The 27,332-nt window shown below is 47.2% G+C and overlaps 32 non-coding genes across 32 annotated transcripts; all 32 read right to left on the reverse strand.

The window, feature by feature from the left end:
* Window positions 1-108: 108 nt before the first annotated feature.
* On the reverse strand, window positions 109-179 carry trnag-gcc (transfer RNA glycine (anticodon GCC)). The gene has a single exon. It is a non-coding gene; the product is annotated as a tRNA-Gly (tRNA).
* A 136-nt stretch (window positions 180-315) lies between these two features.
* Window positions 316-386, reverse strand: trnag-gcc (transfer RNA glycine (anticodon GCC)). Its single transcript has one exon. It is a non-coding gene; the product is annotated as a tRNA-Gly (tRNA).
* A 1,511-nt stretch (window positions 387-1,897) lies between these two features.
* Window positions 1,898-1,968, reverse strand: trnag-gcc (transfer RNA glycine (anticodon GCC)). Its single transcript has one exon. It is a non-coding gene; the product is annotated as a tRNA-Gly (tRNA).
* Window positions 1,969-2,110: 142 nt separating this feature from the next.
* On the reverse strand, window positions 2,111-2,181 carry trnag-gcc (transfer RNA glycine (anticodon GCC)). Its single transcript has one exon. It is a non-coding gene; the product is annotated as a tRNA-Gly (tRNA).
* A 1,511-nt stretch (window positions 2,182-3,692) lies between these two features.
* trnag-gcc (transfer RNA glycine (anticodon GCC)) lies at window positions 3,693-3,763 on the reverse strand. Its single transcript has one exon. It is a non-coding gene; the product is annotated as a tRNA-Gly (tRNA).
* A 136-nt stretch (window positions 3,764-3,899) lies between these two features.
* On the reverse strand, window positions 3,900-3,970 carry trnag-gcc (transfer RNA glycine (anticodon GCC)). The gene has a single exon. It is a non-coding gene; the product is annotated as a tRNA-Gly (tRNA).
* A 1,511-nt stretch (window positions 3,971-5,481) lies between these two features.
* Window positions 5,482-5,552, reverse strand: trnag-gcc (transfer RNA glycine (anticodon GCC)). Its single transcript has one exon. It is a non-coding gene; the product is annotated as a tRNA-Gly (tRNA).
* A 136-nt stretch (window positions 5,553-5,688) lies between these two features.
* Window positions 5,689-5,759, reverse strand: trnag-gcc (transfer RNA glycine (anticodon GCC)). Its single transcript has one exon. It is a non-coding gene; the product is annotated as a tRNA-Gly (tRNA).
* Window positions 5,760-7,270: 1,511 nt separating this feature from the next.
* Window positions 7,271-7,341, reverse strand: trnag-gcc (transfer RNA glycine (anticodon GCC)). Its single transcript has one exon. It is a non-coding gene; the product is annotated as a tRNA-Gly (tRNA).
* A 142-nt stretch (window positions 7,342-7,483) lies between these two features.
* On the reverse strand, window positions 7,484-7,554 carry trnag-gcc (transfer RNA glycine (anticodon GCC)). Its single transcript has one exon. It is a non-coding gene; the product is annotated as a tRNA-Gly (tRNA).
* Window positions 7,555-9,065: 1,511 nt separating this feature from the next.
* Window positions 9,066-9,136, reverse strand: trnag-gcc (transfer RNA glycine (anticodon GCC)). The gene has a single exon. It is a non-coding gene; the product is annotated as a tRNA-Gly (tRNA).
* Window positions 9,137-9,272: 136 nt separating this feature from the next.
* trnag-gcc (transfer RNA glycine (anticodon GCC)) lies at window positions 9,273-9,343 on the reverse strand. The gene has a single exon. It is a non-coding gene; the product is annotated as a tRNA-Gly (tRNA).
* Window positions 9,344-10,854: 1,511 nt separating this feature from the next.
* trnag-gcc (transfer RNA glycine (anticodon GCC)) lies at window positions 10,855-10,925 on the reverse strand. The gene has a single exon. It is a non-coding gene; the product is annotated as a tRNA-Gly (tRNA).
* Window positions 10,926-11,061: 136 nt separating this feature from the next.
* Window positions 11,062-11,132, reverse strand: trnag-gcc (transfer RNA glycine (anticodon GCC)). The gene has a single exon. It is a non-coding gene; the product is annotated as a tRNA-Gly (tRNA).
* Window positions 11,133-12,643: 1,511 nt separating this feature from the next.
* Window positions 12,644-12,714, reverse strand: trnag-gcc (transfer RNA glycine (anticodon GCC)). The gene has a single exon. It is a non-coding gene; the product is annotated as a tRNA-Gly (tRNA).
* A 142-nt stretch (window positions 12,715-12,856) lies between these two features.
* Window positions 12,857-12,927, reverse strand: trnag-gcc (transfer RNA glycine (anticodon GCC)). The gene has a single exon. It is a non-coding gene; the product is annotated as a tRNA-Gly (tRNA).
* A 1,511-nt stretch (window positions 12,928-14,438) lies between these two features.
* trnag-gcc (transfer RNA glycine (anticodon GCC)) lies at window positions 14,439-14,509 on the reverse strand. Its single transcript has one exon. It is a non-coding gene; the product is annotated as a tRNA-Gly (tRNA).
* Window positions 14,510-14,645: 136 nt separating this feature from the next.
* On the reverse strand, window positions 14,646-14,716 carry trnag-gcc (transfer RNA glycine (anticodon GCC)). Its single transcript has one exon. It is a non-coding gene; the product is annotated as a tRNA-Gly (tRNA).
* Window positions 14,717-16,227: 1,511 nt separating this feature from the next.
* Window positions 16,228-16,298, reverse strand: trnag-gcc (transfer RNA glycine (anticodon GCC)). Its single transcript has one exon. It is a non-coding gene; the product is annotated as a tRNA-Gly (tRNA).
* A 142-nt stretch (window positions 16,299-16,440) lies between these two features.
* On the reverse strand, window positions 16,441-16,511 carry trnag-gcc (transfer RNA glycine (anticodon GCC)). The gene has a single exon. It is a non-coding gene; the product is annotated as a tRNA-Gly (tRNA).
* Window positions 16,512-18,022: 1,511 nt separating this feature from the next.
* Window positions 18,023-18,093, reverse strand: trnag-gcc (transfer RNA glycine (anticodon GCC)). Its single transcript has one exon. It is a non-coding gene; the product is annotated as a tRNA-Gly (tRNA).
* A 136-nt stretch (window positions 18,094-18,229) lies between these two features.
* trnag-gcc (transfer RNA glycine (anticodon GCC)) lies at window positions 18,230-18,300 on the reverse strand. Its single transcript has one exon. It is a non-coding gene; the product is annotated as a tRNA-Gly (tRNA).
* Window positions 18,301-19,811: 1,511 nt separating this feature from the next.
* trnag-gcc (transfer RNA glycine (anticodon GCC)) lies at window positions 19,812-19,882 on the reverse strand. The gene has a single exon. It is a non-coding gene; the product is annotated as a tRNA-Gly (tRNA).
* Window positions 19,883-20,018: 136 nt separating this feature from the next.
* trnag-gcc (transfer RNA glycine (anticodon GCC)) lies at window positions 20,019-20,089 on the reverse strand. The gene has a single exon. It is a non-coding gene; the product is annotated as a tRNA-Gly (tRNA).
* A 1,511-nt stretch (window positions 20,090-21,600) lies between these two features.
* On the reverse strand, window positions 21,601-21,671 carry trnag-gcc (transfer RNA glycine (anticodon GCC)). The gene has a single exon. It is a non-coding gene; the product is annotated as a tRNA-Gly (tRNA).
* Window positions 21,672-21,807: 136 nt separating this feature from the next.
* On the reverse strand, window positions 21,808-21,878 carry trnag-gcc (transfer RNA glycine (anticodon GCC)). The gene has a single exon. It is a non-coding gene; the product is annotated as a tRNA-Gly (tRNA).
* A 1,495-nt stretch (window positions 21,879-23,373) lies between these two features.
* trnag-gcc (transfer RNA glycine (anticodon GCC)) lies at window positions 23,374-23,444 on the reverse strand. The gene has a single exon. It is a non-coding gene; the product is annotated as a tRNA-Gly (tRNA).
* A 136-nt stretch (window positions 23,445-23,580) lies between these two features.
* On the reverse strand, window positions 23,581-23,651 carry trnag-gcc (transfer RNA glycine (anticodon GCC)). Its single transcript has one exon. It is a non-coding gene; the product is annotated as a tRNA-Gly (tRNA).
* Window positions 23,652-25,162: 1,511 nt separating this feature from the next.
* On the reverse strand, window positions 25,163-25,233 carry trnag-gcc (transfer RNA glycine (anticodon GCC)). The gene has a single exon. It is a non-coding gene; the product is annotated as a tRNA-Gly (tRNA).
* Window positions 25,234-25,375: 142 nt separating this feature from the next.
* On the reverse strand, window positions 25,376-25,446 carry trnag-gcc (transfer RNA glycine (anticodon GCC)). The gene has a single exon. It is a non-coding gene; the product is annotated as a tRNA-Gly (tRNA).
* Window positions 25,447-26,957: 1,511 nt separating this feature from the next.
* trnag-gcc (transfer RNA glycine (anticodon GCC)) lies at window positions 26,958-27,028 on the reverse strand. Its single transcript has one exon. It is a non-coding gene; the product is annotated as a tRNA-Gly (tRNA).
* Window positions 27,029-27,170: 142 nt separating this feature from the next.
* Window positions 27,171-27,241, reverse strand: trnag-gcc (transfer RNA glycine (anticodon GCC)). Its single transcript has one exon. It is a non-coding gene; the product is annotated as a tRNA-Gly (tRNA).
* Between the last annotated feature and the right edge of the window lie 91 nt (window positions 27,242-27,332).

Below are 27,332 nucleotides of genomic sequence, written 5' to 3' on the forward strand. Positions count from 1 at the left end.
GGCAAATGGAAAAGAGATTGAGGTGGTTGAAGTGGCTGGGCAGTACAGAATTGCAAAGAAAGAAAGAGTGTGGGCTGAATGGAGAGAGGAATGAAAAAGGAGGAGCTTTGCATTGGCCGGGAATCGAACCCGGGCCTCCCGCGTGGCAGGCGAGAATTCTACCACTGAACCACCAATGCACAGAGCAGAAGAAAGTGCTCATTTCTTCCAACCAGTGCTTTCACATGCAAAGAAATGTTCCTCATTTGCAGCAGCAAATTCAATGCTGCTCACACACACACACAACAACAACACAGAGAAATTAACTACTGCTCGTGCATTGGCCAGGAATCGAACCCGGGCCTCCCGCGTGGCAGGCGAGAATTCTACCACTGAACCACCAATGCTGCTCCGGTTCTTTCACCCCCACATGCTCTCTCTTTCTTCACACTCAGCAGCATTACAATTTTCAGACTTTGTCTTTTCATTCCCCAAATGCCCACAAATGCTCTCACTCAAATCTCACACGCAACATCTCACAAGCCTCTCATGCTGCTCAACACCTTCCTTTCATTCACAACCACATCTCAAACTTTCAACCTTCCTCCAAAACACATGCACTCTGCAACAATCCCCCTCTCACACAGCCTCCTTCTCCCAAATATGCCACTGCTTTCACCACATCAATCTAAACACGCTTAAAACTTGCTCAAATCACTTGCACACTGTCTCTTTACACTCACTTCACACCACTACAATATCGCCTCATGCCACTCTGCAACATCTTCCAGGCGCTACATTGCTTCAAAGCCGCCACCCAGTGCTGCACCAGGCCAAGCTGCCACTTTCAACACTTCGTGGAATCTCGATTCTTGCTGCCAAAGAAATTTGGCTTCCACTCTTGTTATTTTCCAGCCATGTGTGTTACTTCCCCTATTGCCCTGCTAAACATGGTGCGAAGGCCCCAGGTGGCTTTCAAACAAAGGCAAGCGTCACTTCACATCCGCCGCAAGCAATTCTCAATCGCGACCTGTGTTTAGACGATTGTTTTGAAGTCATTGCCAGCCTTGGTGAGATTTCAACTCAGCAATGAGCTATGCATGCCTCTGCATCATAAGCCCAACAGCATTGCCATAATGCTGTCACATCCTCCGCCCTGTTCCCTGTGTGTCATGCTGCTCACCAAGTTCTCGGACGTATGTCACGCTTTGTGAGGGAGGGAAAGATGGGGTGAGCCAGCAGGAGCTGATGATGAGAATGGTCAGACTTTTAGAAAGATTGGTGAAGCTGCCACTCTTCTACTTCCAGTAGAAGGGGCTCCAAAGAGCAGATAGCTTCTCAGCAAATTTACCTCAGGTCAACAAAGTGTTAATCTCCAATTGGACTCTGCAAAAGAGCAAAGTGAGACTGTGTCTCCACCCATTTCGGATTGAAAACAGCACTGTGAAGAGCCTGGGCATGTTTCCCTACATGCACGGCGCAATTTCAATGTGCTTTGTTGTTGTTTGTGGCTGCAGTTGATATTGCAGTGTGTGCAGAGTATGTGCATGCCCGAGAAGGAATTGATGGTAAGAAGCGAAGTGTGTTTTAAAAGAGAGCCAAGTAAAAATGATCAAGTTGTGAAAAGTTTCTTTGAAGTTTGCTGCAGAGAGTGAAGGTAAAAGTGAGGTGAAGGGTGAGGAGCGTAGATGGCTTTGCGAGAAGTGCGATGAGGAGCGTGGTATTTGAATGTGAGTGTGTGTTTGCAGCTGTTGAGTGTTGGAAGAGAAAGAAAAAGGAAAAGTGAAACAGATGTTGAAAATTAGCATGAGGCAAATGGAAAAGAGATTGAGGTGGTTGAAGTGGCTGGGCAGTACAGAATTGCAAAGAAAGAAAGAGTGTGGGCTGAATGGAGAGAGGAATGAAAAAGGAGGAGCTTTGCATTGGCCGGGAATCGAACCCGGGCCTCCCGCGTGGCAGGCGAGAATTCTACCACTGAACCACCAATGCACAGAGCAGAAGAAAGTGCTCATTTCTTCCAACCAGTGCTTTCACATGCAAAGAAATGTTCCTCATTTGCAGCAGCAAATTCAATGCTGCTCACACACACACACAACAACAACAGCAACACAGAGAAATTAACTACTGCTCGTGCATTGGCCGGGAATCGAACCCAGGCCTCCCGCGTGGCAGGCGAGAATTCTACCACTGAACCACCAATGCTGCTCCGGTTCTTTCACCCCCACATGCTCTCTCTTTCTTCACACTCAGCAGCATTACAATTTTCAGACTTTGTCTTTTCATTCCCCAAATGCCCACAAATGCTCTCACTCAAATCTCACACGCAACATCTCACAAGCCTCTCATGCTGCTCAACACCTTCCTTTCATTCACAACCACATCTCAAACTTTCAACCTTCCTCCAAAACACATGCACTCTGCAACAATCCCCCTCTCACACAGCCTCCTTCTCCCAAATATGCCACTGCTTTCACCACATCAATCTAAACACGCTTAAAACTTGCTCAAATCACTTGCACACTGTCTCTTTACACTCACTTCACACCACTACAATATCGCCTCATGCCACTCTGCAACATCTTCCAGGCGCTACATTGCTTCAAAGCCGCCACCCAGTGCTACACCAGGCCAAGCTGCCACTTTCAACACTTCGTGGAATCTCGATTCTTGCTGCCAAAGAAATTTGGCTTCCACTCTTGTTATTTTCCAGCCATGTGTGTTACTTCCCCTATTGCCCTGCTAAACATGGTGCGAAGGCCCCAGGTGGCTTTCAAACAAAGGCAAGCGTCACTTCACATCCGCCGCAAGCAATTCTCAATCGCGACCTGTGTTTAGACGATTGTTTTGAAGTCATTGCCAGCCTTGGTGAGATTTCAACTCAGCAATGAGCTATGCATGCCTCTGCATCATAAGCCCAACAGCATTGCCATAATGCTGTCACATCCTCCGCCCTGTTCCCTGTGTGTCATGCTGCTCACCAAGTTCTCGGACGTATGTCACGCTTTGTGAGGGAGGGAAAGATGGGGTGAGCCAGCAGGAGCTGATGATGAGAATGGTCAGACTTTTAGAAAGATTGGTGAAGCTGCCACTCTTCTACTTCCAGTAGAAGGGGCTCCAAAGAGCAGATAGCTTCTCAGCAAATTTACCTCAGGTCAACAAAGTGTTAATCTCCAATTGGACTCTGCAAAAGAGCAAAGTGAGACTGTGTCTCCACCCATTTCGGATTGAAAACAGCACTGTGAAGAGCCTGGGCATGTTTCCCTACATGCACGGCGCAATTTCAATGTGCTTTGTTGTTGTTTGTGGCTGCAGTTGATATTGCAGTGTGTGCAGAGTATGTGCATGCCCGAGAAGGAATTGATGGTAAGAAGCGAAGTGTGTTTTAAAAGAGAGCCAAGTAAAAATGATCAAGTTGTGAAAAGTTTCTTTGAAGTTTGCTGCAGAGAGTGAAGGTAAAAGTGAGGTGAAGGGTGAGGAGCGTAGATGGCTTTGCGAGAAGTGCGATGAGGAGCGTGGTATTTGAATGTGAGTGTGTGTTTGCAGCTGTTGAGTGTTGGAAGAGAAAGAAAAAGGAAAAGTGAAACAGATGTTGAAAATTAGCATGAGGCAAATGGAAAAGAGATTGAGGTGGTTGAAGTGGCTGGGCAGTACAGAATTGCAAAGAAAGAAAGAGTGTGGGCTGAATGGAGAGAGGAATGAAAAAGGAGGAGCTTTGCATTGGCCGGGAATCGAACCCGGGCCTCCCGCGTGGCAGGCGAGAATTCTACCACTGAACCACCAATGCACAGAGCAGAAGAAAGTGCTCATTTCTTCCAACCAGTGCTTTCACATGCAAAGAAATGTTCCTCATTTGCAGCAGCAAATTCAATGCTGCTCACACACACACACAACAACAACACAGAGAAATTAACTACTGCTCGTGCATTGGCCGGGAATCGAACCCGGGCCTCCCGCGTGGCAGGCGAGAATTCTACCACTGAACCACCAATGCTGCTCCGGTTCTTTCACCCCCACATGCTCTCTCTTTCTTCACACTCAGCAGCATTACAATTTTCTCACTTTCTCCTTTCATTCCCCAAATGCCCACAAATGCTCTCACTCAAATCTCACACGCAACATCTCACAAGCCTCTCATGCTGCTCAACACCTTCCTTTCATTCACAACCACATCTCAAACTTTCAACCTTCCTCCAAAACACATGCACTCTGCAACAATCCCCCTCTCACACAGCCTCCTTCTCCCAAATATGCCACTGCTTTCACCACATCAATCTAAACACGCTTAAAACTTGCTCAAATCACTTGCACACTGTCTCTTTACACTCACTTCACACCACTACAATATCGCCTCATGCCACTCTGCAACATCTTCCAGGCGCTACATTGCTTCAAAGCCGCCACCCAGTGCTACACCAGGCCAAGCTGCCACTTTCAACACTTCGTGGAATCTCGATTCTTGCTGCCAAAGAAATTTGGCTTCCACTCTTGTTATTTTCCAGCCATGTGTGTTACTTCCCCTATTGCCCTGCTAAACATGGTGCGAAGGCCCCAGGTGGCTTTCAAACAAAGGCAAGCGTCACTTCACATCCGCCGCAAGCAATTCTCAATCGCGACCTGTGTTTAGACGATTGTTTTGAAGTCATTGCCAGCCTTGGTGAGATTTCAACTCAGCAATGAGCTATGCATGCCTCTGCATCATAAGCCCAACAGCATTGCCATAATGCTGTCACATCCTCCGCCCTGTTCCCTGTGTGTCATGCTGCTCACCAAGTTCTCGGACGTATGTCACGCTTTGTGAGGGAGGGAAAGATGGGGTGAGCCAGCAGGAGCTGATGATGAGAATGGTCAGACTTTTAGAAAGATTGGTGAAGCTGCCACTCTTCTACTTCCAGTAGAAGGGGCTCCAAAGAGCAGATAGCTTCTCAGCAAATTTACCTCAGGTCAACAAAGTGTTAATCTCCAATTGGACTCTGCAAAAGAGCAAAGTGAGACTGTGTCTCCACCCATTTCGGATTGAAAACAGCACTGTGAAGAGCCTGGGCATGTTTCCCTACATGCACGGCGCAATTTCAATGTGCTTTGTTGTTGTTTGTGGCTGCAGTTGATATTGCAGTGTGTGCAGAGTATGTGCATGCCCGAGAAGGAATTGATGGTAAGAAGCGAAGTGTGTTTTAAAAGAGAGCCAAGTAAAAATGATCAAGTTGTGAAAAGTTTCTTTGAAGTTTGCTGCAGAGAGTGAAGGTAAAAGTGAGGTGAAGGGTGAGGAGCGTAGATGGCTTTGCGAGAAGTGCGATGAGGAGCGTGGTATTTGAATGTGAGTGTGTGTTTGCAGCTGTTGAGTGTTGGAAGAGAAAGAAAAAGGAAAAGTGAAACAGATGTTGAAAATTAGCATGAGGCAAATGGAAAAGAGATTGAGGTGGTTGAAGTGGCTGGGCAGTACAGAATTGCAAAGAAAGAAAGAGTGTGGGCTGAATGGAGAGAGGAATGAAAAAGGAGGAGCTTTGCATTGGCCGGGAATCGAACCCGGGCCTCCCGCGTGGCAGGCGAGAATTCTACCACTGAACCACCAATGCACAGAGCAGAAGAAAGTGCTCATTTCTTCCAACCAGTGCTTTCACATGCAAAGAAATGTTCCTCATTTGCAGCAGCAAATTCAATGCTGCTCACACACACACACAACAACAACACAGAGAAATTAACTACTGCTCGTGCATTGGCCGGGAATCGAACCCGGGCCTCCCGCGTGGCAGGCGAGAATTCTACCACTGAACCACCAATGCTGCTCCGGTTCTTTCACCCCCACATGCTCTCTCTTTCTTCACACTCAGCAGCATTACAATTTTCTCACTTTCTCCTTTCATTCCCCAAATGCCCACAAATGCTCTCACTCAAATCTCACACGCAACATCTCACAAGCCTCTCATGCTGCTCAACACCTTCCTTTCATTCACAACCACATCTCAAACTTTCAACCTTCCTCCAAAACACATGCACTCTGCAACAATCCCCCTCTCACACAGCCTCCTTCTCCCAAATATGCCACTGCTTTCACCACATCAATCTAAACACGCTTAAAACTTGCTCAAATCACTTGCACACTGTCTCTTTACACTCACTTCACACCACTACAATATCGCCTCATGCCACTCTGCAACATCTTCCAGGCGCTACATTGCTTCAAAGCCGCCACCCAGTGCTACACCAGGCCAAGCTGCCACTTTCAACACTTCGTGGAATCTCGATTCTTGCTGCCAAAGAAATTTGGCTTCCACTCTTGTTATTTTCCAGCCATGTGTGTTACTTCCCCTATTGCCCTGCTAAACATGGTGCGAAGGCCCCAGGTGGCTTTCAAACAAAGGCAAGCGTCACTTCACATCCGCCGCAAGCAATTCTCAATCGCGACCTGTGTTTAGACGATTGTTTTGAAGTCATTGCCAGCCTTGGTGAGATTTCAACTCAGCAATGAGCTATGCATGCCTCTGCATCATAAGCCCAACAGCATTGCCATAATGCTGTCACATCCTCCGCCCTGTTCCCTGTGTGTCATGCTGCTCACCAAGTTCTCGGACGTATGTCACGCTTTGTGAGGGAGGGAAAGATGGGGTGAGCCAGCAGGAGCTGATGATGAGAATGGTCAGACTTTTAGAAAGATTGGTGAAGCTGCCACTCTTCTACTTCCAGTAGAAGGGGCTCCAAAGAGCAGATAGCTTCTCAGCAAATTTACCTCAGGTCAACAAAGTGTTAATCTCCAATTGGACTCTGCAAAAGAGCAAAGTGAGACTGTGTCTCCACCCATTTCGGATTGAAAACAGCACTGTGAAGAGCCTGGGCATGTTTCCCTACATGCACGGCGCAATTTCAATGTGCTTTGTTGTTGTTTGTGGCTGCAGTTGATATTGCAGTGTGTGCAGAGTATGTGCATGCCCGAGAAGGAATTGATGGTAAGAAGCGAAGTGTGTTTTAAAAGAGAGCCAAGTAAAAATGATCAAGTTGTGAAAAGTTTCTTTGAAGTTTGCTGCAGAGAGTGAAGGTAAAAGTGAGGTGAAGGGTGAGGAGCGTAGATGGCTTTGCGAGAAGTGCGATGAGGAGCGTGGTATTTGAATGTGAGTGTGTGTTTGCAGCTGTTGAGTGTTGGAAGAGAAAGAAAAAGGAAAAGTGAAACAGATGTTGAAAATTAGCATGAGGCAAATGGAAAAGAGATTGAGGTGGTTGAAGTGGCTGGGCAGTACAGAATTGCAAAGAAAGAAAGAGTGTGGGCTGAATGGAGAGAGGAATGAAAAAGGAGGAGCTTTGCATTGGCCGGGAATCGAACCCGGGCCTCCCGCGTGGCAGGCGAGAATTCTACCACTGAACCACCAATGCACAGAGCAGAAGAAAGTGCTCATTTCTTCCAACCAGTGCTTTCACATGCAAAGAAATGTTCCTCATTTGCAGCAGCAAATTCAATGCTGCTCACACACACACACAACAACAACAGCAACACAGAGAAATTAACTACTGCTCGTGCATTGGCCGGGAATCGAACCCGGGCCTCCCGCGTGGCAGGCGAGAATTCTACCACTGAACCACCAATGCTGCTCCGGTTCTTTCACCCCCACATGCTCTCTCTTTCTTCACACTCAGCAGCATTACAATTTTCTCACTTTCTCCTTTCATTCCCCAAATGCCCACAAATGCTCTCACTCAAATCTCACACGCAACATCTCACAAGCCTCTCATGCTGCTCAACACCTTCCTTTCATTCACAACCACATCTCAAACTTTCAACCTTCCTCCAAAACACATGCACTCTGCAACAATCCCCCTCTCACACAGCCTCCTTCTCCCAAATATGCCACTGCTTTCACCACATCAATCTAAACACGCTTAAAACTTGCTCAAATCACTTGCACACTGTCTCTTTACACTCACTTCACACCACTACAATATCGCCTCATGCCACTCTGCAACATCTTCCAGGCGCTACATTGCTTCAAAGCCGCCACCCAGTGCTACACCAGGCCAAGCTGCCACTTTCAACACTTCGTGGAATCTCGATTCTTGCTGCCAAAGAAATTTGGCTTCCACTCTTGTTATTTTCCAGCCATGTGTGTTACTTCCCCTATTGCCCTGCTAAACATGGTGCGAAGGCCCCAGGTGGCTTTCAAACAAAGGCAAGCGTCACTTCACATCCGCCGCAAGCAATTCTCAATCGCGACCTGTGTTTAGACGATTGTTTTGAAGTCATTGCCAGCCTTGGTGAGATTTCAACTCAGCAATGAGCTATGCATGCCTCTGCATCATAAGCCCAACAGCATTGCCATAATGCTGTCACATCCTCCGCCCTGTTCCCTGTGTGTCATGCTGCTCACCAAGTTCTCGGACGTATGTCACGCTTTGTGAGGGAGGGAAAGATGGGGTGAGCCAGCAGGAGCTGATGATGAGAATGGTCAGACTTTTAGAAAGATTGGTGAAGCTGCCACTCTTCTACTTCCAGTAGAAGGGGCTCCAAAGAGCAGATAGCTTCTCAGCAAATTTACCTCAGGTCAACAAAGTGTTAATCTCCAATTGGACTCTGCAAAAGAGCAAAGTGAGACTGTGTCTCCACCCATTTCGGATTGAAAACAGCACTGTGAAGAGCCTGGGCATGTTTCCCTACATGCACGGCGCAATTTCAATGTGCTTTGTTGTTGTTTGTGGCTGCAGTTGATATTGCAGTGTGTGCAGAGTATGTGCATGCCCGAGAAGGAATTGATGGTAAGAAGCGAAGTGTGTTTTAAAAGAGAGCCAAGTAAAAATGATCAAGTTGTGAAAAGTTTCTTTGAAGTTTGCTGCAGAGAGTGAAGGTAAAAGTGAGGTGAAGGGTGAGGAGCGTAGATGGCTTTGCGAGAAGTGCGATGAGGAGCGTGGTATTTGAATGTGAGTGTGTGTTTGCAGCTGTTGAGTGTTGGAAGAGAAAGAAAAAGGAAAAGTGAAACAGATGTTGAAAATTAGCATGAGGCAAATGGAAAAGAGATTGAGGTGGTTGAAGTGGCTGGGCAGTACAGAATTGCAAAGAAAGAAAGAGTGTGGGCTGAATGGAGAGAGGAATGAAAAAGGAGGAGCTTTGCATTGGCCGGGAATCGAACCCGGGCCTCCCGCGTGGCAGGCGAGAATTCTACCACTGAACCACCAATGCACAGAGCAGAAGAAAGTGCTCATTTCTTCCAACCAGTGCTTTCACATGCAAAGAAATGTTCCTCATTTGCAGCAGCAAATTCAATGCTGCTCACACACACACACAACAACAACACAGAGAAATTAACTACTGCTCGTGCATTGGCCGGGAATCGAACCCGGGCCTCCCGCGTGGCAGGCGAGAATTCTACCACTGAACCACCAATGCTGCTCCGGTTCTTTCACCCCCACATGCTCTCTCTTTCTTCACACTCAGCAGCATTACAATTTTCTCACTTTCTCCTTTCATTCCCCAAATGCCCACAAATGCTCTCACTCAAATCTCACACGCAACATCTCACAAGCCTCTCATGCTGCTCAACACCTTCCTTTCATTCACAACCACATCTCAAACTTTCAACCTTCCTCCAAAACACATGCACTCTGCAACAATCCCCCTCTCACACAGCCTCCTTCTCCCAAATATGCCACTGCTTTCACCACATCAATCTAAACACGCTTAAAACTTGCTCAAATCACTTGCACACTGTCTCTTTACACTCACTTCACACCACTACAATATCGCCTCATGCCACTCTGCAACATCTTCCAGGCGCTACATTGCTTCAAAGCCGCCACCCAGTGCTACACCAGGCCAAGCTGCCACTTTCAACACTTCGTGGAATCTCGATTCTTGCTGCCAAAGAAATTTGGCTTCCACTCTTGTTATTTTCCAGCCATGTGTGTTACTTCCCCTATTGCCCTGCTAAACATGGTGCGAAGGCCCCAGGTGGCTTTCAAACAAAGGCAAGCGTCACTTCACATCCGCCGCAAGCAATTCTCAATCGCGACCTGTGTTTAGACGATTGTTTTGAAGTCATTGCCAGCCTTGGTGAGATTTCAACTCAGCAATGAGCTATGCATGCCTCTGCATCATAAGCCCAACAGCATTGCCATAATGCTGTCACATCCTCCGCCCTGTTCCCTGTGTGTCATGCTGCTCACCAAGTTCTCGGACGTATGTCACGCTTTGTGAGGGAGGGAAAGATGGGGTGAGCCAGCAGGAGCTGATGATGAGAATGGTCAGACTTTTAGAAAGATTGGTGAAGCTGCCACTCTTCTACTTCCAGTAGAAGGGGCTCCAAAGAGCAGATAGCTTCTCAGCAAATTTACCTCAGGTCAACAAAGTGTTAATCTCCAATTGGACTCTGCAAAAGAGCAAAGTGAGACTGTGTCTCCACCCATTTCGGATTGAAAACAGCACTGTGAAGAGCCTGGGCATGTTTCCCTACATGCACGGCGCAATTTCAATGTGCTTTGTTGTTGTTTGTGGCTGCAGTTGATATTGCAGTGTGTGCAGAGTATGTGCATGCCCGAGAAGGAATTGATGGTAAGAAGCGAAGTGTGTTTTAAAAGAGAGCCAAGTAAAAATGATCAAGTTGTGAAAAGTTTCTTTGAAGTTTGCTGCAGAGAGTGAAGGTAAAAGTGAGGTGAAGGGTGAGGAGCGTAGATGGCTTTGCGAGAAGTGCGATGAGGAGCGTGGTATTTGAATGTGAGTGTGTGTTTGCAGCTGTTGAGTGTTGGAAGAGAAAGAAAAAGGAAAAGTGAAACAGATGTTGAAAATTAGCATGAGGCAAATGGAAAAGAGATTGAGGTGGTTGAAGTGGCTGGGCAGTACAGAATTGCAAAGAAAGAAAGAGTGTGGGCTGAATGGAGAGAGGAATGAAAAAGGAGGAGCTTTGCATTGGCCGGGAATCGAACCCGGGCCTCCCGCGTGGCAGGCGAGAATTCTACCACTGAACCACCAATGCACAGAGCAGAAGAAAGTGCTCATTTCTTCCAACCAGTGCTTTCACATGCAAAGAAATGTTCCTCATTTGCAGCAGCAAATTCAATGCTGCTCACACACACACACAACAACAACACAGAGAAATTAACTACTGCTCGTGCATTGGCCAGGAATCGAACCCGGGCCTCCCGCGTGGCAGGCGAGAATTCTACCACTGAACCACCAATGCTGCTCCGGTTCTTTCACCCCCACATGCTCTCTCTTTCTTCACACTCAGCAGCATTACAATTTTCAGACTTTGTCTTTTCATTCCCCAAATGCCCACAAATGCTCTCACTCAAATCTCACACGCAACATCTCACAAGCCTCTCATGCTGCTCAACACCTTCCTTTCATTCACAACCACATCTCAAACTTTCAACCTTCCTCCAAAACACATGCACTCTGCAACAATCCCCCTCTCACACAGCCTCCTTCTCCCAAATATGCCACTGCTTTCACCACATCAATCTAAACACGCTTAAAACTTGCTCAAATCACTTGCACACTGTCTCTTTACACTCACTTCACACCACTACAATATTGCCTCATGCCACTCTGCAACATCTTCCAGGCGCTACATTGCTTCAAAGCCGCCACCCAGTGCTACACCAGGCCAAGCTGCCACTTTCAACACTTCGTGGAATCTCGATTCTTGCTGCCAAAGAAATTTGGCTTCCACTCTTGTTATTTTCCAGCCATGTGTGTTACTTCCCCTATTGCCCTGCTAAACATGGTGCGAAGGCCCCAGGTGGCTTTCAAACAAAGGCAAGCGTCACTTCACATCCGCCGCAAGCAATTCTCAATCGCGACCTGTGTTTAGACGATTGTTTTGAAGTCATTGCCAGCCTTGGTGAGATTTCAACTCAGCAATGAGCTATGCATGCCTCTGCATCATAAGCCCAACAGCATTGCCATAATGCTGTCACATCCTCCGCCCTGTTCCCTGTGTGTCATGCTGCTCACCAAGTTCTCGGACGTATGTCACGCTTTGTGAGGGAGGGAAAGATGGGGTGAGCCAGCAGGAGCTGATGATGAGAATGGTCAGACTTTTAGAAAGATTGGTGAAGCTGCCACTCTTCTACTTCCAGTAGAAGGGGCTCCAAAGAGCAGATAGCTTCTCAGCAAATTTACCTCAGGTCAACAAAGTGTTAATCTCCAATTGGACTCTGCAAAAGAGCAAAGTGAGACTGTGTCTCCACCCATTTCGGATTGAAAACAGCACTGTGAAGAGCCTGGGCATGTTTCCCTACATGCACGGCGCAATTTCAATGTGCTTTGTTGTTGTTTGTGGCTGCAGTTGATATTGCAGTGTGTGCAGAGTATGTGCATGCCCGAGAAGGAATTGATGGTAAGAAGCGAAGTGTGTTTTAAAAGAGAGCCAAGTAAAAATGATCAAGTTGTGAAAAGTTTCTTTGAAGTTTGCTGCAGAGAGTGAAGGTAAAAGTGAGGTGAAGGGTGAGGAGCGTAGATGGCTTTGCGAGAAGTGCGATGAGGAGCGTGGTATTTGAATGTGAGTGTGTGTTTGCAGCTGTTGAGCGTTGGAAGAGAAAGAAAAAGGAAAAGTGAAACAGATGTTGAAAATTAGCATGAGGCAAATGGAAAAGAGATTGAGGTGGTTGAAGTGGCTGGGCAGTACAGAATTGCAAAGAAAGAAAGAGTGTGGGCTGAATGGAGAGAGGAATGAAAAAGGAGGAGCTTTGCATTGGCCGGGAATCGAACCCGGGCCTCCCGCGTGGCAGGCGAGAATTCTACCACTGAACCACCAATGCACAGAGCAGAAGAAAGTGCTCATTTCTTCCAACCAGTGCTTTCACATGCAAAGAAATGTTCCTCATTTGCAGCAGCAAATTCAATGCTGCTCACACACACACACAACAACAACAGCAACACAGAGAAATTAACTACTGCTCGTGCATTGGCCGGGAATCGAACCCAGGCCTCCCGCGTGGCAGGCGAGAATTCTACCACTGAACCACCAATGCTGCTCCGGTTCTTTCACCCCCACATGCTCTCTCTTTCTTCACACTCAGCAGCATTACAATTTTCTCACTTTCTCCTTTCATTCCCCAAATGCCCACAAATGCTCTCACTCAAATCTCACACGCAACATCTCACAAGCCTCTCATGCTGCTCAACACCTTCCTTTCATTCACAACCACATCTCAAACTTTCAACCTTCCTCCAAAACACATGCACTCTGCAACAATCCCCCTCTCACACAGCCTCCTTCTCCCAAATATGCCACTGCTTTCACCACATCAATCTAAACACGCTTAAAACTTGCTCAAATCACTTGCACACTGTCTCTTTACACTCACTTCACACCACTACAATATCGCCTCATGCCACTCTGCAACATCTTCCAGGCGCTACATTGCTTCAAAGCCGCCACCCAGTGCTACACCAGGCCAAGCTGCCACTTTCAACACTTCGTGGAATCTCGATTCTTGCTGCCAAAGAAATTTGGCTTCCACTCTTGTTATTTTCCAGCCATGTGTGTTACTTCCCCTATTGCCCTGCTAAACATGGTGCGAAGGCCCCAGGTGGCTTTCAAACAAAGGCAAGCGTCACTTCACATCCGCCGCAAGCAATTCTCAATCGCGACCTGTGTTTAGACGATTGTTTTGAAGTCATTGCCAGCCTTGGTGAGATTTCAACTCAGCAATGAGCTATGCATGCCTCTGCATCATAAGCCCAACAGCATTGCCATAATGCTGTCACATCCTCCGCCCTGTTCCCTGTGTGTCATGCTGCTCACCAAGTTCTCGGACGTATGTCACGCTTTGTGAGGGAGGGAAAGATGGGGTGAGCCAGCAGGAGCTGATGATGAGAATGGTCAGACTTTTAGAAAGATTGGTGAAGCTGCCACTCTTCTACTTCCAGTAGAAGGGGCTCCAAAGAGCAGATAGCTTCTCAGCAAATTTACCTCAGGTCAACAAAGTGTTAATCTCCAATTGGACTCTGCAAAAGAGCAAAGTGAGACTGTGTCTCCACCCATTTCGGATTGAAAACAGCACTGTGAAGAGCCTGGGCATGTTTCCCTACATGCACGGCGCAATTTCAATGTGCTTTGTTGTTGTTTGTGGCTGCAGTTGATATTGCAGTGTGTGCAGAGTATGTGCATGCCCGAGAAGGAATTGATGGTAAGAAGCGAAGTGTGTTTTAAAAGAGAGCCAAGTAAAAATGATCAAGTTGTGAAAAGTTTCTTTGAAGTTTGCTGCAGAGAGTGAAGGTAAAAGTGAGGTGAAGGGTGAGGAGCGTAGATGGCTTTGCGAGAAGTGCGATGAGGAGCGTGGTATTTGAATGTGAGTGTGTGTTTGCAGCTGTTGAGTGTTGGAAGAGAAAGAAAAAGGAAAAGTGAAACAGATGTTGAAAATTAGCATGAGGCAAATGGAAAAGAGATTGAGGTGGTTGAAGTGGCTGGGCAGTACAGAATTGCAAAGAAAGAAAGAGTGTGGGCTGAATGGAGAGAGGAATGAAAAAGGAGGAGCTTTGCATTGGCCGGGAATCGAACCCGGGCCTCCCGCGTGGCAGGCGAGAATTCTACCACTGAACCACCAATGCACAGAGCAGAAGAAAGTGCTCATTTCTTCCAACCAGTGCTTTCACATGCAAAGAAATGTTCCTCATTTGCAGCAGCAAATTCAATGCTGCTCACACACACACACAACAACAACACAGAGAAATTAACTACTGCTCGTGCATTGGCCGGGAATCGAACCCGGGCCTCCCGCGTGGCAGGCGAGAATTCTACCACTGAACCACCAATGCTGCTCCGGTTCTTTCACCCCCACATGCTCTCTCTTTCTTCACACTCAGCAGCATTACAATTTTCAGACTTTGTCTTTTCATTCCCCAAATGCCCACAAATGCTCTCACTCAAATCTCACACGCAACATCTCACAAGCCTCTCATGCTGCTCAACACCTTCCTTTCATTCACAACCACATCTCAAACTTTCAACCTTCCTCCAAAACACATGCACTCTGCAACAATCCCCCTCTCACACAGCCTCCTTCTCCCAAATATGCCACTGCTTTCACCACATCAATCTAAACACGCTTAAAACTTGCTCAAATCACTTGCACACTGTCTCTTTACACTCACTTCACACCACTACAATATTGCCTCATGCCACTCTGCAACATCTTCCAGGCGCTACATTGCTTCAAAGCCGCCACCCAGTGCTACACCAGGCCAAGCTGCCACTTTCAACACTTCGTGGAATCTCGATTCTTGCTGCCAAAGAAATTTGGCTTCCACTCTTGTTATTTTCCAGCCATGTGTGTTACTTCCCCTATTGCCCTGCTAAACATGGTGCGAAGGCCCCAGGTGGCTTTCAAACAAAGGCAAGCGTCACTTCACATCCGCCGCAAGCAATTCTCAATCGCGACCTGTGTTTAGACGATTGTTTTGAAGTCATTGCCAGCCTTGGTGAGATTTCAACTCAGCAATGAGCTATGCATGCCTCTGCATCATAAGCCCAACAGCATTGCCATAATGCTGTCACATCCTCCGCCCTGTTCCCTGTGTGTCATGCTGCTCACCAAGTTCTCGGACGTATGTCACGCTTTGTGAGGGAGGGAAAGATGGGGTGAGCCAGCAGGAGCTGATGATGAGAATGGTCAGACTTTTAGAAAGATTGGTGAAGCTGCCACTCTTCTACTTCCAGTAGAAGGGGCTCCAAAGAGCAGATAGCTTCTCAGCAAATTTACCTCAGGTCAACAAAGTGTTAATCTCCAATTGGACTCTGCAAAAGAGCAAAGTGAGACTGTGTCTCCACCCATTTCGGATTGAAAACAGCACTGTGAAGAGCCTGGGCATGTTTCCCTACATGCACGGCGCAATTTCAATGTGCTTTGTTGTTGTTTGTGGCTGCAGTTGATATTGCAGTGTGTGCAGAGTATGTGCATGCCCGAGAAGGAATTGATGGTAAGAAGCGAAGTGTGTTTTAAAAGAGAGCCAAGTAAAAATGATCAAGTTGTGAAAAGTTTCTTTGAAGTTTGCTGCAGAGAGTGAAGGTAAAAGTGAGGTGAAGGGTGAGGAGCGTAGATGGCTTTGCGAGAAGTGCGATGAGGAGCGTGGTATTTGAATGTGAGTGTGTGTTTGCAGCTGTTGAGCGTTGGAAGAGAAAGAAAAAGGAAAAGTGAAACAGATGTTGAAAATTAGCATGAGGCAAATGGAAAAGAGATTGAGGTGGTTGAAGTGGCTGGGCAGTACAGAATTGCAAAGAAAGAAAGAGTGTGGGCTGAATGGAGAGAGGAATGAAAAAGGAGGAGCTTTGCATTGGCCGGGAATCGAACCCGGGCCTCCCGCGTGGCAGGCGAGAATTCTACCACTGAACCACCAATGCACAGAGCAGAAGAAAGTGCTCATTTCTTCCAACCAGTGCTTTCACATGCAAAGAAATGTTCCTCATTTGCAGCAGCAAATTCAATGCTGCTCACACACACACACAACAACAACAGCAACACAGAGAAATTAACTACTGCTCGTGCATTGGCCGGGAATCGAACCCAGGCCTCCCGCGTGGCAGGCGAGAATTCTACCACTGAACCACCAATGCTGCTCCGGTTCTTTCACCCCCACATGCTCTCTCTTTCTTCACACTCAGCAGCATTACAATTTTCTCACTTTCTCCTTTCATTCCCCAAATGCCCACAAATGCTCTCACTCAAATCTCACACGCAACATCTCACAAGCCTCTCATGCTGCTCAACACCTTCCTTTCATTCACAACCACATCTCAAACTTTCAACCTTCCTCCAAAACACATGCACTCTGCAACAATCCCCCTCTCACACAGCCTCCTTCTCCCAAATATGCCACTGCTTTCACCACATCAATCTAAACACGCTTAAAACTTGCTCAAATCACTTGCACACTGTCTCTTTACACTCACTTCACACCACTACAATATCGCCTCATGCCACTCTGCAACATCTTCCAGGCGCTACATTGCTTCAAAGCCGCCACCCAGTGCTACACCAGGCCAAGCTGCCACTTTCAACACTTCGTGGAATCTCGATTCTTGCTGCCAAAGAAATTTGGCTTCCACTCTTGTTATTTTCCAGCCATGTGTGTTACTTCCCCTATTGCCCTGCTAAACATGGTGCGAAGGCCCCAGGTGGCTTTCAAACAAAGGCAAGCGTCACTTCACATCCGCCGCAAGCAATTCTCAATCGCGACCTGTGTTTAGACGATTGTTTTGAAGTCATTGCCAGCCTTGGTGAGATTTCAACTCAGCAATGAGCTATGCATGCCTCTGCATCATAAGCCCAACAGCATTGCCATAATGCTGTCACATCCTCCGCCCTGTTCCCTGTGTGTCATGCTGCTCACCAAGTTCTCGGACGTATGTCACGCTTTGTGAGGGAGGGAAAGATGGGGTGAGCCAGCAGGAGCTGATGATGAGAATGGTCAGACTTTTAGAAAGATTGGTGAAGCTGCCACTCTTCTACTTCCAGTAGAAGGGGCTCCAAAGAGCAGATAGCTTCTCAGCAAATTTACCTCAGGTCAACAAAGTGTTAATCTCCAATTGGACTCTGCAAAAGAGCAAAGTGAGACTGTGTCTCCACCCATTTCGGATTGAAAACAGCACTGTGAAGAGCCTGGGCATGTTTCCCTACATGCACGGCGCAATTTCAATGTGCTTTGTTGTTGTTTGTGGCTGCAGTTGATATTGCAGTGTGTGCAGAGTATGTGCATGCCCGAGAAGGAATTGATGGTAAGAAGCGAAGTGTGTTTTAAAAGAGAGCCAAGTAAAAATGATCAAGTTGTGAAAAGTTTCTTTGAAGTTTGCTGCAGAGAGTGAAGGTAAAAGTGAGGTGAAGGGTGAGGAGCGTAGATGGCTTTGCGAGAAGTGCGATGAGGAGCGTGGTATTTGAATGTGAGTGTGTGTTTGCAGCTGTTGAGTGTTGGAAGAGAAAGAAAAAGGAAAAGTGAAACAGATGTTGAAAATTAGCATGAGGCAAATGGAAAAGAGATTGAGGTGGTTGAAGTGGCTGGGCAGTACAGAATTGCAAAGAAAGAAAGAGTGTGGGCTGAATGGAGAGAGGAATGAAAAAGGAGGAGCTTTGCATTGGCCGGGAATCGAACCCGGGCCTCCCGCGTGGCAGGCGAGAATTCTACCACTGAACCACCAATGCACAGAGCAGAAGAAAGTGCTCATTTCTTCCAACCAGTGCTTTCACATGCAAAGAAATGTTCCTCATTTGCAGCAGCAAATTCAATGCTGCTCACACACACACACAACAACAACACAGAGAAATTAACTACTGCTCGTGCATTGGCCGGGAATCGAACCCGGGCCTCCCGCGTGGCAGGCGAGAATTCTACCACTGAACCACCAATGCTGCTCCGGTTCTTTCACCCCCACATGCTCTCTCTTTCTTCACACTCAGCAGCATTACAATTTTCTCACTTTCTCCTTTCATTCCCCAAATGCCCACAAATGCTCTCACTCAAATCTCACACGCAACATCTCACAAGCCTCTCATGCTGCTCAACACCTTCCTTTCATTCACAACCACATCTCAAACTTTCAACCTTCCTCCAAAACACATGCACTCTGCAACAATCCCCCTCTCACACAGCCTCCTTCTCCCAAATATGCCACTGCTTTCACCACATCAATCTAAACACGCTTAAAACTTGCTCAAATCACTTGCACACTGTCTCTTTACACTCACTTCACACCACTACAATATCGCCTCATGCCACTCTGCAACATCTTCCAGGCGCTACATTGCTTCAAAGCCGCCACCCAGTGCTACACCAGGCCAAGCTGCCACTTTCAACACTTCGTGGAATCTCGATTCTTGCTGCCAAAGAAATTTGGCTTCCACTCTTGTTATTTTCCAGCCATGTGTGTTACTTCCCCTATTGCCCTGCTAAACATGGTGCGAAGGCCCCAGGTGGCTTTCAAACAAAGGCAAGCGTCACTTCACATCCGCCGCAAGCAATTCTCAATCGCGACCTGTGTTTAGACGATTGTTTTGAAGTCATTGCCAGCCTTGGTGAGATTTCAACTCAGCAATGAGCTATGCATGCCTCTGCATCATAAGCCCAACAGCATTGCCATAATGCTGTCACATCCTCCGCCCTGTTCCCTGTGTGTCATGCTGCTCACCAAGTTCTCGGACGTATGTCACGCTTTGTGAGGGAGGGAAAGATGGGGTGAGCCAGCAGGAGCTGATGATGAGAATGGTCAGACTTTTAGAAAGATTGGTGAAGCTGCCACTCTTCTACTTCCAGTAGAAGGGGCTCCAAAGAGCAGATAGCTTCTCAGCAAATTTACCTCAGGTCAACAAAGTGTTAATCTCCAATTGGACTCTGCAAAAGAGCAAAGTGAGACTGTGTCTCCACCCATTTCGGATTGAAAACAGCACTGTGAAGAGCCTGGGCATGTTTCCCTACATGCACGGCGCAATTTCAATGTGCTTTGTTGTTGTTTGTGGCTGCAGTTGATATTGCAGTGTGTGCAGAGTATGTGCATGCCCGAGAAGGAATTGATGGTAAGAAGCGAAGTGTGTTTTAAAAGAGAGCCAAGTAAAAATGATCAAGTTGTGAAAAGTTTCTTTGAAGTTTGCTGCAGAGAGTGAAGGTAAAAGTGAGGTGAAGGGTGAGGAGCGTAGATGGCTTTGCGAGAAGTGCGATGAGGAGCGTGGTATTTGAATGTGAGTGTGTGTTTGCAGCTGTTGAGTGTTGGAAGAGAAAGAAAAAGGAAAAGTGAAACAGATGTTGAAAATTAGCATGAGGCAAATGGAAAAGAGATTGAGGTGGTTGAAGTGGCTGGGCAGTACAGAATTGCAAAGAAAGAAAGAGTGTGGGCTGAATGGAGAGAGGAATGAAAAAGGAGGAGCTTTGCATTGGCCGGGAATCGAACCCGGGCCTCCCGCGTGGCAGGCGAGAATTCTACCACTGAACCACCAATGCACAGAGCAGAAGAAAGTGCTCATTTCTTCCAACCAGTGCTTTCACATGCAAAGAAATGTTCCTCATTTGCAGCAGCAAATTCAATGCTGCTCACACACACACACAACAACAACACAGAGAAATTAACTACTGCTCGTGCATTGGCCGGGAATCGAACCCGGGCCTCCCGCGTGGCAGGCGAGAATTCTACCACTGAACCACCAATGCTGCTCCGGTTCTTTCACCCCCACATGCTCTCTCTTTCTTCACACTCAGCAGCATTACAATTTTCTCACTTTCTCCTTTCATTCCCCAAATGCCCACAAATGCTCTCACTCAAATCTCACACGCAACATCTCACAAGCCTCTCATGCTGCTCAACACCTTCCTTTCATTCACAACCACATCTCAAACTTTCAACCTTCCTCCAAAACACATGCACTCTGCAACAATCCCCCTCTCACACAGCCTCCTTCTCCCAAATATGCCACTGCTTTCACCACATCAATCTAAACACGCTTAAAACTTGCTCAAATCACTTGCACACTGTCTCTTTACACTCACTTCACACCACTACAATATTGCCTCATGCCACTCTGCAACATCTTCCAGGCGCTACATTGCTTCAAAGCCGCCACCCAGTGCTACACCAGGCCAAGCTGCCACTTTCAACACTTCGTGGAATCTCGATTCTTGCTGCCAAAGAAATTTGGCTTCCACTCTTGTTATTTTCCAGCCATGTGTGTTACTTCCCCTATTGCCCTGCTAAACATGGTGCGAAGGCCCCAGGTGGCTTTCAAACAAAGGCAAGCGTCACTTCACATCCGCCGCAAGCAATTCTCAATCGCGACCTGTGTTTAGACGATTGTTTTGAAGTCATTGCCAGCCTTGGTGAGATTTCAACTCAGCAATGAGCTATGCATGCCTCTGCATCATAAGCCCAACAGCATTGCCATAATGCTGTCACATCCTCCGCCCTGTTCCCTGTGTGTCATGCTGCTCACCAAGTTCTCGGACGTATGTCACGCTTTGTGAGGGAGGGAAAGATGGGGTGAGCCAGCAGGAGCTGATGATGAGAATGGTCAGACTTTTAGAAAGATTGGTGAAGCTGCCACTCTTCTACTTCCAGTAGAAGGGGCTCCAAAGAGCAGATAGCTTCTCAGCAAATTTACCTCAGGTCAACAAAGTGTTAATCTCCAATTGGACTCTGCAAAAGAGCAAAGTGAGACTGTGTCTCCACCCATTTCGGATTGAAAACAGCACTGTGAAGAGCCTGGGCATGTTTCCCTACATGCACGGCGCAATTTCAATGTGCTTTGTTGTTGTTTGTGGCTGCAGTTGATATTGCAGTGTGTGCAGAGTATGTGCATGCCCGAGAAGGAATTGATGGTAAGAAGCGAAGTGTGTTTTAAAAGAGAGCCAAGTAAAAATGATCAAGTTGTGAAAAGTTTCTTTGAAGTTTGCTGCAGAGAGTGAAGGTAAAAGTGAGGTGAAGGGTGAGGAGCGTAGATGGCTTTGCGAGAAGTGCGATGAGGAGCGTGGTATTTGAATGTGAGTGTGTGTTTGCAGCTGTTGAGTGTTGGAAGAGAAAGAAAAAGGAAAAGTGAAACAGATGTTGAAAATTAGCATGAGGCAAATGGAAAAGAGATTGAGGTGGTTGAAGTGGCTGGGCAGTACAGAATTGCAAAGAAAGAAAGAGTGTGGGCTGAATGGAGAGAGGAATGAAAAAGGAGGAGCTTTGCATTGGCCGGGAATCGAACCCGGGCCTCCCGCGTGGCAGGCGAGAATTCTACCACTGAACCACCAATGCACAGAGCAGAAGAAAGTGCTCATTTCTTCCAACCAGTGCTTTCACATGCAAAGAAATGTTCCTCATTTGCAGCAGCAAATTCAATGCTGCTCACACACACACACAACAACAACACAGAGAAATTAACTACTGCTCGTGCATTGGCCGGGAATCGAACCCGGGCCTCCCGCGTGGCAGGCGAGAATTCTACCACTGAACCACCAATGCTGCTCCGGTTCTTTCACCCCCACATGCTCTCTCTTTCTTCACACTCAGCAGCATTACAATTTTCTCACTTTCTCCTTTCATTCCCCAAATGCCCACAAATGCTCTCACTCAAATCTCACACGCAACATCTCACAAGCCTCTCATGCTGCTCAACACCTTCCTTTCATTCACAACCACATCTCAAACTTTCAACCTTCCTCCAAAACACATGCACTCTGCAACAATCCCCCTCTCACACAGCCTCCTTCTCCCAAATATGCCACTGCTTTCACCACATCAATCTAAACACGCTTAAAACTTGCTCAAATCACTTGCACACTGTCTCTTTACACTCACTTCACACCACTACAATATCGCCTCATGCCACTCTGCAACATCTTCCAGGCGCTACATTGCTTCAAAGCCGCCACCCAAGCTGCCACTTTCAACACTTCGTGGAATCTCGATTCTTGCTGCCAAAGAAATTTGGCTTCCACTCTTGTTATTTTCCAGCCATGTGTGTTACTTCCCCTATTGCCCTGCTAAACATGGTGCGAAGGCCCCAGGTGGCTTTCAAACAAAGGCAAGCGTCACTTCACATCCGCCGCAAGCAATTCTCAATCGCGACCTGTGTTTAGACGATTGTTTTGAAGTCATTGCCAGCCTTGGTGAGATTTCAACTCAGCAATGAGCTATGCATGCCTCTGCATCATAAGCCCAACAGCATTGCCATAATGCTGTCACATCCTCCGCCCTGTTCCCTGTGTGTCATGCTGCTCACCAAGTTCTCGGACGTATGTCACGCTTTGTGAGGGAGGGAAAGATGGGGTGAGCCAGCAGGAGCTGATGATGAGAATGGTCAGACTTTTAGAAAGATTGGTGAAGCTGCCACTCTTCTACTTCCAGTAGAAGGGGCTCCAAAGAGCAGATAGCTTCTCAGCAAATTTACCTCAGGTCAACAAAGTGTTAATCTCCAATTGGACTCTGCAAAAGAGCAAAGTGAGACTGTGTCTCCACCCATTTCGGATTGAAAACAGCACTGTGAAGAGCCTGGGCATGTTTCCCTACATGCACGGCGCAATTTCAATGTGCTTTGTTGTTGTTTGTGGCTGCAGTTGATATTGCAGTGTGTGCAGAGTATGTGCATGCCCGAGAAGGAATTGATGGTAAGAAGCGAAGTGTGTTTTAAAAGAGAGCCAAGTAAAAATGATCAAGTTGTGAAAAGTTTCTTTGAAGTTTGCTGCAGAGAGTGAAGGTAAAAGTGAGGTGAAGGGTGAGGAGCGTAGATGGCTTTGCGAGAAGTGCGATGAGGAGCGTGGTATTTGAATGTGAGTGTGTGTTTGCAGCTGTTGAGTGTTGGAAGAGAAAGAAAAAGGAAAAGTGAAACAGATGTTGAAAATTAGCATGAGGCAAATGGAAAAGAGATTGAGGTGGTTGAAGTGGCTGGGCAGTACAGAATTGCAAAGAAAGAAAGAGTGTGGGCTGAATGGAGAGAGGAATGAAAAAGGAGGAGCTTTGCATTGGCCGGGAATCGAACCCGGGCCTCCCGCGTGGCAGGCGAGAATTCTACCACTGAACCACCAATGCACAGAGCAGAAGAAAGTGCTCATTTCTTCCAACCAGTGCTTTCACATGCAAAGAAATGTTCCTCATTTGCAGCAGCAAATTCAATGCTGCTCACACACACACACAACAACAACACAGAGAAATTAACTACTGCTCGTGCATTGGCCAGGAATCGAACCCGGGCCTCCCGCGTGGCAGGCGAGAATTCTACCACTGAACCACCAATGCTGCTCCGGTTCTTTCACCCCCACATGCTCTCTCTTTCTTCACACTCAGCAGCATTACAATTTTCTCACTTTCTCCTTTCATTCCCCAAATGCCCACAAATGCTCTCACTCAAATCTCACACGCAACATCTCACAAGCCTCTCATGCTGCTCAACACCTTCCTTTCATTCACAACCACATCTCAAACTTTCAACCTTCCTCCAAAACACATGCACTCTGCAACAATCCCCCTCTCACACAGCCTCCTTCTCCCAAATATGCCACTGCTTTCACCACATCAATCTAAACACGCTTAAAACTTGCTCAAATCACTTGCACACTGTCTCTTTACACTCACTTCACACCACTACAATATCGCCTCATGCCACTCTGCAACATCTTCCAGGCGCTACATTGCTTCAAAGCCGCCACCCAGTGCTGCACCAGGCCAAGCTGCCACTTTCAACACTTCGTGGAATCTCGATTCTTGCTGCCAAAGAAATTTGGCTTCCACTCTTGTTATTTTCCAGCCATGTGTGTTACTTCCCCTATTGCCCTGCTAAACATGGTGCGAAGGCCCCAGGTGGCTTTCAAACAAAGGCAAGCGTCACTTCACATCCGCCGCAAGCAATTCTCAATCGCGACCTGTGTTTAGACGATTGTTTTGAAGTCATTGCCAGCCTTGGTGAGATTTCAACTCAGCAATGAGCTATGCATGCCTCTGCATCATAAGCCCAACAGCATTGCCATAATGCTGTCACATCCTCCGCCCTGTTCCCTGTGTGTCATGCTGCTCACCAAGTTCTCGGACGTATGTCACGCTTTGTGAGGGAGGGAAAGATGGGGTGAGCCAGCAGGAGCTGATGATGAGAATGGTCAGACTTTTAGAAAGATTGGTGAAGCTGCCACTCTTCTACTTCCAGTAGAAGGGGCTCCAAAGAGCAGATAGCTTCTCAGCAAATTTACCTCAGGTCAACAAAGTGTTAATCTCCAATTGGACTCTGCAAAAGAGCAAAGTGAGACTGTGTCTCCACCCATTTCGGATTGAAAACAGCACTGTGAAGAGCCTGGGCATGTTTCCCTACATGCACGGCGCAATTTCAATGTGCTTTGTTGTTGTTTGTGGCTGCAGTTGATATTGCAGTGTGTGCAGAGTATGTGCATGCCCGAGAAGGAATTGATGGTAAGAAGCGAAGTGTGTTTTAAAAGAGAGCCAAGTAAAAATGATCAAGTTGTGAAAAGTTTCTTTGAAGTTTGCTGCAGAGAGTGAAGGTAAAAGTGAGGTGAAGGGTGAGGAGCGTAGATGGCTTTGCGAGAAGTGCGATGAGGAGCGTGGTATTTGAATGTGAGTGTGTGTTTGCAGCTGTTGAGTGTTGGAAGAGAAAGAAAAAGGAAAAGTGAAACAGATGTTGAAAATTAGCATGAGGCAAATGGAAAAGAGATTGAGGTGGTTGAAGTGGCTGGGCAGTACAGAATTGCAAAGAAAGAAAGAGTGTGGGCTGAATGGAGAGAGGAATGAAAAAGGAGGAGCTTTGCATTGGCCGGGAATCGAACCCGGGCCTCCCGCGTGGCAGGCGAGAATTCTACCACTGAACCACCAATGCACAGAGCAGAAGAAAGTGCTCATTTCTTCCAACCAGTGCTTTCACATGCAAAGAAATGTTCCTCATTTGCAGCAGCAAATTCAATGCTGCTCACACACACACACAACAACAACAGCAACACAGAGAAATTAACTACTGCTCGTGCATTGGCCGGGAATCGAACCCAGGCCTCCCGCGTGGCAGGCGAGAATTCTACCACTGAACCACCAATGCTGCTCCGGTTCTTTCACCCCCACATGCTCTCTCTTTCTTCACACTCAGCAGCATTACAATTTTCAGACTTTGTCTTTTCATTCCCCAAATGCCCACAAATGCTCTCACTCAAATCTCACACGCAACATCTCACAAGCCTCTCATGCTGCTCAACACCTTCCTTTCATTCACAACCACATCTCAAACTTTCAACCTTCCTCCAAAACACATGCACTCTGCAACAATCCCCCTCTCACACAGCCTCCTTCTCCCAAATATGCCACTGCTTTCACCACATCAATCTAAACACGCTTAAAACTTGCTCAAATCACTTGCACACTGTCTCTTTACACTCACTTCACACCACTACAATATCGCCTCATGCCACTCTGCAACATCTTCCAGGCGCTACATTGCTTCAAAGCCGCCACCCAGTGCTACACCAGGCCAAGCTGCCACTTTCAACACTTCGTGGAATCTCGATTCTTGCTGCCAAAGAAATTTGGCTTCCACTCTTGTTATTTTCCAGCCATGTGTGTTACTTCCCCTATTGCCCTGCTAAACATGGTGCGAAGGCCCCAGGTGGCTTTCAAACAAAGGCAAGCGTCACTTCACATCCGCCGCAAGCAATTCTCAATCGCGACCTGTGTTTAGACGATTGTTTTGAAGTCATTGCCAGCCTTGGTGAGATTTCAACTCAGCAATGAGCTATGCATGCCTCTGCATCATAAGCCCAACAGCATTGCCATAATGCTGTCACATCCTCCGCCCTGTTCCCTGTGTGTCATGCTGCTCACCAAGTTCTCGGACGTATGTCACGCTTTGTGAGGGAGGGAAAGATGGGGTGAGCCAGCAGGAGCTGATGATGAGAATGGTCAGACTTTTAGAAAGATTGGTGAAGCTGCCACTCTTCTACTTCCAGTAGAAGGGGCTCCAAAGAGCAGATAGCTTCTCAGCAAATTTACCTCAGGTCAACAAAGTGTTAATCTCCAATTGGACTCTGCAAAAGAGCAAAGTGAGACTGTGTCTCCACCCATTTCGGATTGAAAACAGCACTGTGAAGAGCCTGGGCATGTTTCCCTACATGCACGGCGCAATTTCAATGTGCTTTGTTGTTGTTTGTGGCTGCAGTTGATATTGCAGTGTGTGCAGAGTATGTGCATGCCCGAGAAGGAATTGATGGTAAGAAGCGAAGTGTGTTTTAAAAGAGAGCCAAGTAAAAATGATCAAGTTGTGAAAAGTTTCTTTGAAGTTTGCTGCAGAGAGTGAAGGTAAAAGTGAGGTGAAGGGTGAGGAGCGTAGATGGCTTTGCGAGAAGTGCGATGAGGAGCGTGGTATTTGAATGTGAGTGTGTGTTTGCAGCTGTTGAGTGTTGGAAGAGAAAGAAAAAGGAAAAGTGAAACAGATGTTGAAAATTAGCATGAGGCAAATGGAAAAGAGATTGAGGTGGTTGAAGTGGCTGGGCAGTACAGAATTGCAAAGAAAGAAAGAGTGTGGGCTGAATGGAGAGAGGAATGAAAAAGGAGGAGCTTTGCATTGGCCGGGAATCGAACCCGGGCCTCCCGCGTGGCAGGCGAGAATTCTACCACTGAACCACCAATGCACAGAGCAGAAGAAAGTGCTCATTTCTTCCAACCAGTGCTTTCACATGCAAAGAAATGTTCCTCATTTGCAGCAGCAAATTCAATGCTGCTCACACACACACACAACAACAACAGCAACACAGAGAAATTAACTACTGCTCGTGCATTGGCCGGGAATCGAACCCGGGCCTCCCGCGTGGCAGGCGAGAATTCTACCACTGAACCACCAATGCTGCTCCGGTTCTTTCACCCCCACATGCTCTCTCTTTCTTCACACTCAGCAGCATTACAATTTTCTCACTTTCTCCTTTCATTCCCCAAATG

This window comes from Mustelus asterias, chromosome 1 (genome assembly GCF_964213995.1).
Source record: "Mustelus asterias chromosome 1, sMusAst1.hap1.1, whole genome shotgun sequence".
NCBI classification, from domain to species: Eukaryota; Metazoa; Chordata; class Chondrichthyes; order Carcharhiniformes; family Triakidae; genus Mustelus; species Mustelus asterias.